Raw genomic sequence first — 11,376 nt, forward strand, 5'->3', positions numbered from 1 at the left:
AATCCTGTCTACCTTGGCCTGAGTTACAGATTGTTGACCTTGAAGGTGCCTTGTACTTAGTGCAATAACTCTGAGTTGTGTCTTGAAATCATCATTAACTAGCATCTCATCAGCTTTGGTCAAGTACGCAGCAAGTATGGTTGAAGAAGGAACAAAATCAACTTTGTTCCATTTCTTAGTCCACTCCCTTCCTCTAGGAGTTTCACTCCAAGGTACTGGTGCATCTTCTCTAACAAACTTCTTGATTAATTCAGCTTTGTTTGGAGCTTGTTGAGGTGCATGTCCTGATGGACCAGCTGCATGTCCTGATGGACCAGATGCATCAGCATCTATATTGATAGCAGCTTCACCAGTAAGTTCAGCATTAGCAGCATCAGAACTTATAGAATCAGCATCATCAGCATCCTCTGATAAAAGAATAGTATGAGAGGCTATTGAGGCTTCAACATCATCCTCTAAGTGCTGATCTCCAACTAAGTTCTGATCAACAGCAAAACCTTGATGCCCACCTAAATCTGATTTTCATCATCCAGATTCAGAATTGGTGTAGTAGGAATATCTTCATTAAAATCAGCATCTAGAGTTGGTGTTGTTGGTGGAGTGATTTGAGTTGGTGGAGCTTCTAAGTACAAAACCTCAGGCACAGTCAAGTTATGAATATCAATCTCAGCACTTGTACCTGGGTCATCAGTATGTACTTGTTCAATTATAGGTGACACAGGAGGAGTAGGCACTCTGGCTTGAGCAGTTTCTGGTTTTGCTGAAGGAAGTGATTCAATAACAATTGGTTCTGTTGGGATCAGAGATTCCCGACCCCATTCCTTAGCTGCTTCCTCATCTTCTGATTCTGACTCAACTGTGTCCCTGTGAGCTCTTTGCTTTTTCATTTTCTTCAAGGGTGGAGACACTGTAGGAGCTTTATCATCAGGATTTAGCTTTCTAAGCCTTTTGAGAGGCCTAGAACTCCCAGTTACAGTATCTTTCTGAGAAGAGATCTTCTCAGCTTTTACTACAACAGGTTCAGACATGGGAACCTGTTCCTCATTGTCTGACTTATCTCTCAGAACAAGTTTCCTTCTCTTCTGTTGAGTCTGAGGTACTGTCTTAGTCCTCTTGGGTTTAGAAGATGAAGGCTTCACAGGATGTGCTGAAGGTTGAGATTGAAATGACTGTGATGGTTTGAAATATGTCCTAATTGAGGGTTGAGTAGGTTGAGGTTGAGAAGTTTGAGGTATTTGTGTAGATGTGGTATGTTCTGATGGATGTTGTGGTGGCTGGGATGTGGGTTGAACATCAGGGTAAACAGATGTGTAGGTTTGAGGATCAGCATTTACCAGTATCTGTTTCACTAACTGAGGTATTTGTAAGGGTCTAACCACTTGTTTCTTAATGTCAGCATTTAACAAATCATTAAAAGCCCTTTTTGAAAGCTTAAAGGGTGGATTTAAATCAGTGGTAGGTTGGGGTTCATTAGCACAACAAAAAGTATATATAAGCTGACAGAATCTAGCAAAGTATACTACATTTCTATCCTCTGTCATCCTATCCCCTATGAAACCTAGCACAACACTTGCAAAATCAAAGTGAGTTTGATGAATAAGAGCATACCCGATTTGCTGACTCATGATTGGAATAGCATCAAAGTTGGAGCATTTATTGGCAAATGCCTTAGTGATACAATCAAAGAAAAAGCTCCATTCTTTCCTGATATTTGCTCTTTTCAGTTGTCCAAGCTTTCCCAAACTTTTCTCATAACCCAAACTGGCCATAAGCTGTTGTAGAACAGGGTCCTCCACTATTGAGAATGTACAGCCTTCTGGTAAGTGGAGAGCTTTGCCAACTTCCCCAGGAGTAACTACATGTTCATTTACTTCAAATACGATGCTTGGAGTACCAGTAGCACCACCATCATCAAAAATCCCAGTCCGCCAAAACGTCAGTACTTGTTGGCTTGAAATGGTTTAAGGTTGGGTCAAAGCATACCCAATCTCACTATTTGCTAAGAAATCTTGCACAAATTGCAAATCTGATGGAGCTTCAGCCTTGTTCAAGATTACAGCATAGTTATTTGGTACAAACTTGGCTCCATCAGCAATTAAATCCTTGGGCGCCATCAGAAATAAGTAAGAAACTTGTTTGCCTAAAAGGTGTTTGTTGAAATGTCTGTATAGTGAACCGTCAGAAAATGTGAGAAAATAAGAAAAGAGAGAGAGTGAAATAGAATAAACATATGAATAAAAGATTTGAAAATCTTTTATCTCTTTTACTTAGACACCCCACGTTACAGCAGTTAATGAGGAGTGGAACAGACCTTTACACCTGTCAAACATGCAGCAGTTAAGGCAAAAGTTAATGGGCACGGTAAATAAGCAATTATGACTTTGCACGTTCGGTTTTAAAAAAAAACTGTTCCCACTAAACAAATGCTTATTACTGCATTATCTCATATAAACCAATATTCCAAAAAAAAATGTGACCGTTGAGATAATGACCAAAAATAAACCAAGTAAATAAATACTGCCACGTCAGCATCAGAACTTGATTATTATCAGAATTTAAAAGTCATCAGGATATGGCTTCTTAACTCGAAAAGTGAATGTTTATTCCTGTAATTCTTCACACAAATACTGATATGGGTACATCAAAAATTAATCATCAGAACTTCCATCAGAACTTGTCCTCAGAATTTATGCAACTAACACTTAAACAGTTCATCCAAAATAACAGTTATCACCACTAGTAATTTTCATCATTCATATTGAGTGTATATGTGTGCATTAAGCTAAATATCAGACAAAGAGTAAAGTCTGATTTACTGCAGTACATCTTAGAAATAAGGCATTACTAAGAACTTTGCTTAAAATCTGTCATTATTTTGAAGTCTACTATAGAATGAGTTCATGCATGAGTCCACCTCAACTGTTTTATGCTCATTTTATGCATCTTTTGAAATTCCTTTTTACAGTGGCTTCTCAGTGTAATGGAGTCACAACTACTTATCAGAATTTATGCTATTATCAGAGTATTTCTCCAGTAATCAAAGAATGTGAAAAGTCACCAAGAAAACTTTATTTTGCTTTTCTAATGCATATTACTTAATACCAGCAATGCACTTGGGTCTTCCCTTCCACATTTTTACTCTAGATCTCAAAGGAGTACCTGATTTTTATTTCTTTTCTTTTCTATTGATAAGTGAGGCTTATCAGCACTTAGTACATCCATCTGATTTACTAACATCAGAACTTAACAGATAAAAGCACTATTCTAGTTTTTGACTTAGTAATAAGATAGACAAAGTAAACTTCAACTAATCTCAATATCAGAATTTGCTTGTGTTAATAGATTTCCACATAAACAATTACTTCAGACATGGGATCTTTAGTATATTAAAGACTACTAGTTCATCATCTAGCACAATTATCCTCATTGGATTGAATAGTCATAGAAACATTCATATCACTATCAGAGTTTAGAAATACACATCAGACAACAATCAGCATTTAAGAAAATTTTCAATTTAGGCACATAATTCACAGAGATAGTAATATCTATAAATACTGATCATAAAGTCTGATGTATCAGAACATAAGCTAAGCAGATTTAGAAAAGGAACCTGAAACCATTCCAAGTTCATTTACCAATCTTGTAAAGGTTGCTTCACATAGTGGTTTTGTGAAGATATCTGCTAGTTGTTGATCTGTTGGAACAAAATACAATTCCACTGTACCTTCATCCACATGTTCCCTTATGAAGTGGTACCTAATGCTGATATGCTTTGTCATTGAGTGTTGAACTGGATTACCTGTCATAGCAATAGCACTTTGATTATCACAGTAAATAGGGATTTTAGAATATATTAACCCATAATCCAGTAACTGATTCTTCATCCAAAGAATCTGTGCACAACAGCTTCCTGTAGCAATATACTCTGCTTCTGCAGTTGATGTAAAAATTGACTTCTGTTTCTTGCTAAACCAAGAAACTAATCTGCCTCCAAGAAATTGGCAGCTTCCACTTGTGCTTTTCCTGTCAATTTTGCATCCTGCAAAATCTGCATCTGAGTAACCTATTAGCTTAAAGTCTGATTCTCTAGGATACCACAATCCCAGATCAGCTATACCCTTAAGGTATTTGAAAATTCTTTTCACAGCTGTTAAGTGAGGTTCTCTTGGATCTGCTTGAAATCTTACACAAAGACAGGTAGCATACATGATATCAGGTCTACTTGCAGTTAGATAGAGTAGTGAGCCAATCATACCTCTGTAATCAATAATATCTACTGATGTACCAGTATCCTTATCCAATTTTGTTGCAGTGGCCATAGGAGTGGATGCACTTGAACAATCTTGCATTCCAAATTTTTTCAATAAATTTCTGGTGTACTTAGATTGACAAATAAAAGTTCCTTCTTCATTCCGCTTGACTTGAAGGCCCAGAAAATAGCTAAGTTCTCCCATCATACTCATTTGATATCTTGATTGCATTAGCTTGGAAAACCTTTTACAAAGTCTGTCATTTGTAGAACCAAAAATGATATTTTCAACATATATCTGCACCAAAAGTAAGTCATTTCCATGGTTGAGATAAAACAGTGTTTTGTCAATAGTCCCTCTGTTAAATCCACTTTCCAGAAGAAACTGAGCTAATGTCTCATACCTTGCTCTTGGAGCTTGCTTAAGGCCATAAAGTGCTTTGTCAAGTATGTAGACATGATTAGGAAATTTTGAATCTACAAAACCTGGAGGTTGTTCAACATATACTTCTTCTTCCAATTCTCCATTAAGAAAAGCACTTTTTACATCCATTTGAAAGACTGTTAACTTTTTGTGAGCAGCATAAGCAAAAAATATCCTTATGGCTTCCAATCTAGCAATTGGTGCAAATGTTTCATTATAATCAATTCCTTTCTATTGAGAATATCCTTTTGCAATCAGCCTTGCTTTATTCCTTATAATTATGCCATCACTATCAGTTTTGTTTCTGAACACCCACTTTGTACCAACTACAGATCTGTTCTTTGGTCTTGGCACTAGAGTCCAGACTTTATTTCTTTTCAAATTCATTTAACTCTTCCTGCATTGCTTGCACCCAATCAGCATCTTGAAGAGCTTCTTCCACTTTCTTTGGTTCAGTATGAGAAAGAAAAGAGTGATAGAGACATTCATTTGATGTAGCTGTTCTAGTTCTGACACCTGCATCAGGATTTCCAATAATTAAGTCAGGTGTATGTGCTTTAGTCCACTTCCTTGCAGATGGAAGGTTTTCTCTAGAACTGGATTCTCCCACATGATCCATGCTGTCTTCATTAACCTTTTCTGATGCTCCCCCTGAAATTATGCTCTCTGAGTTGGATCCTTCAAAATTGGAGTTCCCAGAATTATCAGAACTTGGCCCATCAGAACTTGATGAATCAGAACTTGAAGAGCCAGTTGTAGGTTCTGATTCTTCTTGAGATGTGGTTGTATCTTCAGTATACTCCCCCTGCACAGGTGCATCTTTCTTTGGCATAGTCACCACAGTTTCAATAACATCAGAGTTTAATCCATCAGAGTTTGCAGTATCAGGATTTAGACTACCAGGATTAAGACTGTCAGAATTTACAGTATCAGAATTTAAAACTTCATTCTCAAATCTTAGCTGATCATGATCATCGAAATCTTCAAGTTCTGTAATCTTCTTATCATCAAAAGAGACATTGATAGATTCCATGACAACCCTTGTTCTTAAATTGTAGACTCTGAAGGCTTTTATGGAAAGTGGATATCTAACAAAAATTCCTTCATCAGCTTTTAGATCAAATTTGGATAGCTGTTCAGGATGAGTCTTAAGAACAAAACACTTGCATCCAAATACATGAAAATACTTCAGATTTGGCTTCTTTTTCTTCACCATCTCATATGGTGTCTTTCCATGCTTGTTAATGAGTGTTGCATTTTGAGTAAAATAAGTAGCCTGCACAGCTTCAGCCCAAAAATAGGTTGGTAAGTTTGCCTCATCAAGCATAGTTCGTGCAGATTCAATGAGAGTTATATTCTTTCTTTCAACCACTCCATTTTGCTGTGGAGTTTCAGGAGCAGAGAATTCCTGCTTGATTCCTTGGTCTTTACAGAACTCTTCCATAATCAAATTCTTGAACTCAGTGCCATTATCACTTCTTATGATTTTCAAAGAGTCTTTAATTACTTTATCCAATTGTTTGACATGATCAATCAAGATAGATGCAGTTTCACTTTTTGTGTACAAGAAATACACCCATGTGTATCTGGTGAACTCATCCACTATGACCATAGCATATTTCTTCTTTGCAATAGACATGACATTCACTGGACCAAATAGATCAACATGTAGTAGGTGATAAGGCTCAAGAATTGAAGATTCAGTCTTGCTCTTGAATGAAGATTTTCTTTATTTTACCTTTTGACAGGAATCACAAAGGCCATCAGGAGCAAATACTGATTTTGGCAAACCTCTCACAAGATCTTTCTTGACTAGTTCATTTATATTGTTGAAATTTAAATGAGAGAGTTTCTTGTGCCAATTCCAGCTTTCTTCAATTGATGCTCTACTTAACAGACAAATTGCAGAACCATCAGTACTTGTTGAAAGCTTGGCTTCATAACTATTACCATGCCTGTATCCTTTCAGAAAAATTTTGCCTGTAGATTTGCTTACAACTTCACAATGTTATTCAAAGAAATCCACATGATAACCTCTGTCACAGATTTGACTAACACTCAGCAAATTGTGTTTAAGTCCTGAGACTAGAGCTACTTTTTCAATGATGACATTCCCCAGATTGATATTGCCATATCCCAAAGTTTTCCCCATGTTGTCATCTCCATTAGAAACACTTGGGCCAGCTTTCTCCACAAAGTCTGATAGCAGGGCTTTATTTCCAGTCATATGTCCTGAACATCCACTGTCCAGAACTAGGATGTTTTTCCTGTTGCCCTGCAATCACAAAGACCACTAATGATTAGTTTTAAGGACTCAGACTTGCTTGGATCCTTTGGTCTTATTAAGTTTGTTAACATTTGCAGCGGATTTAGCATCAGAATTTATGTTAACATTTTTCTTATTAGCATTTACACTATCAGACTTTGCATCAGAACTTACACTAGAAGGAATAATGCTAACTTTCTTTAAAGAAGGTTTTATTTGATAATAATCATAGTACAAACTATGATATTCCTTACAAGTATAATTGGAATGCCATAAACTACCACAACGAAAACAAGGATTTTGTGGCCTATATCTAACAGACTGACTCTTAACTCCTGACTTTGAAGGTAAGGAGTTTATGTTCTTATTTTTCCTGCAAAAAGAAGTCAGATGGTTAGAATTTCCACAGTTGTAACATTTCTTTCTAGGAGCATTAGGAACAGGCTTATAATCATTACTTTAATTCACACCTTCCTTTCCATTCCTATTTTTCCTAGGGAGCTTTACCTTGTTTACATTATTAACATCTTTCAGCTTATGCTTAAGCTGCTTCTTTGTCATTAATCCTATGTTAACTTCAGTTGGCTTATCCTGTTTTGGTTTATCAGAAGTTAATATCTCTTTAACTTCTGATTTATCAATATCAGACTTTACAGCTACAAACTTAACATGATTTAGGATTTACCTTTGGTTTTTGTTTAACAACTATAGGCTCAATTTCTACAGTTCCCTTATCATTCTTATCATCCCCATAACCTAAGCATTCTTTCCAGTTTCCACTACTTAACAAATTCTGAGTTGTTCTGCCAGAGTTAGTCCAAGTCCTGATAATCTCTATTTCCTTTTCTAACTCAGTTTTTAGAGATTCATTTATTTTAAGTACTTCATCTCTAACATAAAAGGCATCATCTCTATCTTTCTGAGTTTGATGGAACATGACTAACTCTTTTTCTAAATAATCATTCCTCTTTTTACAAGCAATATTTTCAGAAGTTAATCTTTCACATGTTAAAGTTTGATCTCTATAACTAATGAACATGGTTTTAAGATATCTTCTCAACTCAGTATTATCATCAGTATGAAAGGCAAAAGTAGTTTGAGGTACCTTTAACTCAGCATTATGAGAACTGCTATCAGCATTTGCCATCAAGGCATAGTTCGCCTCACTTTCAGAATCTGAAGTGTATGTACAGCTTTTCTTCTTTGTGATAAGATTCTTGCCTTTGTCACTCTTCACTTTCTTGCAATCAGGAGATATGTGGCCTTTCTCACCACAGTTGTAGCACTTGACATTTGAGTAATCTCCTCTGTCAGACTTTCCTCCTTTGCCTTCAGATTTTCTGAAACCCTTCTTATCAGAACTTGCACATTTCCTGGAAAATTTCTTTCCCTCTCTGAATTTCCTGTATGCAATCCTTATGATTCCTTTCACCATAAGAGCACCCAGCTTCATCATCTCTTCATCAACATCCATCTCAGGTAAGCTTTCAGTTTCTGAGTCATCATCACTATCAAAACTTGATGACTCAGTAACAGACTTTGTGATGAGAGCTTTTCCTTTGCCTTTTCTTGAGGCAGCTGCTTTGGGGGATTCCTCCTCAGCCTTTAGAGCAACTGTCCTTGACTTTCTTCCATTCCTCTTGCTTTTTTGTTCCATCTCAAGTTCATGAGTCTTGAGCATCCCATAAATTTCATCAAGAGTTGTTTCTTCAAGATTATAGTTGTCTCTTATAGTGGTGGCCTTCAAATCCCAACTTTCAGGAAGAGCTAACATGAATTTAAGATTTGAATCTTCAAGATCATATTCCTTGTCAACTAGTGACAAATCATTCAAGAGTTTGACAAATCTGTCATATAAACCAGTCAATGACTCATCAGGTTTTGAGTCAAAGTGCTCATACTCTTGAGTGAGTATAGTCTTCCTGTTCTTCTTAATTGAATCAGTTCCCTGGCATCTTGTCTCCAAGGCATCCCATATCTCCTTTACAGTCTTGTAGTTAATTACCCTATTTGACATAACATTATCAATGGCACTATGCAGCAAATGCTATACCTTAGCATCCTTAGCAATCGATGAGATATCTTCAGCAGTGTAATCACTCTTCTCCTTTGGAACAGACTTTGTTGGTTCACCTGCAACTACAATACAGAGTTTGGTTGGCTCGTGTGGTCCTTCATTGATTCTGTCAAGGTATTCTGGATCTGTAGCTTCCAGAAACATAGACATCATCACCTTCCATATGGGATATTCAGCTGGTTTCAGTATGGGAACTATAATAGTCTCATATCGACTATGGATTTGAGTCTTTGGAGGTTCTTCAGTTTTGGTGGGCTTGGTTAGAGTTTGTTCTTCTTCAGACATGATTGTTTTTGTGTTAACAGATCTGCTCTGATACCACTTGTTAGGTCTCACACACTGTAGAAAGGGGTTGAATACAGTGTTTATCAAAATCAAATCGAATGTAAGAACACATAAAATAGATTTTATTTAACACAATAAAATCTGTTACAATATGAAAATGTCCTCTCTCAGTGATGAACAATTTATCACGAGAGCTGCTAGGGTTACAATGAATAATAACTTCGATTATGATAACACATATAGTGTAAACCCTATGTCTGTGTTTATATACTACACATTTACAAGATAAATTCTAATTGATATGGAATATAATTCTGCTTCCTAAAATATATCAACTTGTTATCTTTTCTTCCAAATATTCTATTCTTCATACAATTCCTTCTTCATGCATATCTCTTCTTGCGTTTGTCTTGATCTTCTTTCCTTTCAATCAGCCGCCTTCCTTATCTGAAAGTCTCCTTAAGTCCTGATATTATCTCCTGATAAATATCTCCTGATAACTTAAGTTCTCAGGACTTAAGGAGACTTTCAGATAAGGAAGGCGGCTGATTGAAAGGAAAGAGGATCAAGACAAACGCAAGAAGAAATATGCATGAAGAAGGAATTCTATGAAGAATAGAATACTTAGAAGAAAAGATAACTGATTGATATATTTTAGGAAGCAGAATTATATTCAATATCAATTAGAAGATTATCTTGTAACTGCGTAGTATATAAACACAGACATAGGGTTTACACTATATATGTTAGCATTATCGAAATTATTATTCATTGTAACCTTAGCAGCTCTCGTGATAATTTGCTCATCACTGAGAGAGGACAGTTCCATATTTTAACAGATTTTATTGTGTTAAATAAAATCTGTGTTCTGTTACATGTGTTCTTTATTTCTATTTGATTGTAGTAAACACTGTATTCAACCCCCTTCTACAGTGTGTGTGACCTAACAAGTGGTATCAGAGCAGATCTGTTAACACACAAACAGTTTAAGATCCAAAAACAATCATGTTTGAAGAAGAACAAACTCCAACCAAGCCCACCAAAACTGAAGAACCTCCAAAGACTCAAATCCATAATCGATATGAGACTATTAGAGTTCCCAAACTGAAACCATCTGAATATCCCATATGGAAGGTGAGGATGTTTATGTTTCTGGAAGCTACAGATCCAGAATATCTTGACAGAATCAATGAAGGACCACGCAAGCCAACCAAGCTCTTTGTTGTAGTTGCAGATCAGCCAGCACAGACAGTACCAAAGGAGAAAAATGAATATACAGCTGAAGATATGTCATCTATTGCTAAGGATGCAAAGGTACGACATTTGCTGCATAATGCCATTGAAAATGTCATGTCAAACAGGGTAATCAACTGCAAGACTGCAAAGGAGATATGGGATGCATTGGAATTAAGATGTCAGGGAACTCATTCAATTAAGAAGAACATGATGACTATACTCACTCAAGAGTATGAGCACTTTGACTCAAAACCTTGATGAGTCATTAACTGGATTATACGACAGATTTGTCAAACTCTTGAATGATCTGTCACTAGTGGACAAGGAATATGAACTTAAAGATTCAAATATTAAATTCCTGTTAGCTCTTCCTAAAAGTTGGGATTTGAAGGCCACCACTATAAGAGACAAATATGTTTTTGATGAAACAACTCTTGATGAAATTTATGGGATGCTCAAGACTCATGAACTTGAGATGAAACAAAGAAGCAAGAGGAATAGAAGGAAGGAAGTCAAGGACAGTTGCTTTTAAGGCTGAGGAGGATGTCCCCAAAGTAGATGTCTCAAGAAAAGGCAAGGGAAAAGCTGAGTTAGAAAAGGAAAGAGAGATTATCAGGACTTGGACTAACTCTGGCAGAACAACTCAGAATTTGTTGAGTAGTGGAAATTGGAAAGAGGGCTTAGGTTATGGAGATGATAAGAATGATAAGGGAACTGTAGAAATTGAGCCTATAGTTGTTAAACAAAAGCCCAAGGTAAATCCTGTTAAGTTTGTAGCTGTAAAGTCTGATATTGATAAATCAGAAGTTAAAGAGAAATAAACTTCTCACAAACCA

This window comes from Apium graveolens, chromosome 3 (genome assembly GCF_009905375.1).
Source record: "Apium graveolens cultivar Ventura chromosome 3, ASM990537v1, whole genome shotgun sequence".
Taxonomy (NCBI): domain Eukaryota; kingdom Viridiplantae; phylum Streptophyta; class Magnoliopsida; order Apiales; family Apiaceae; genus Apium; species Apium graveolens.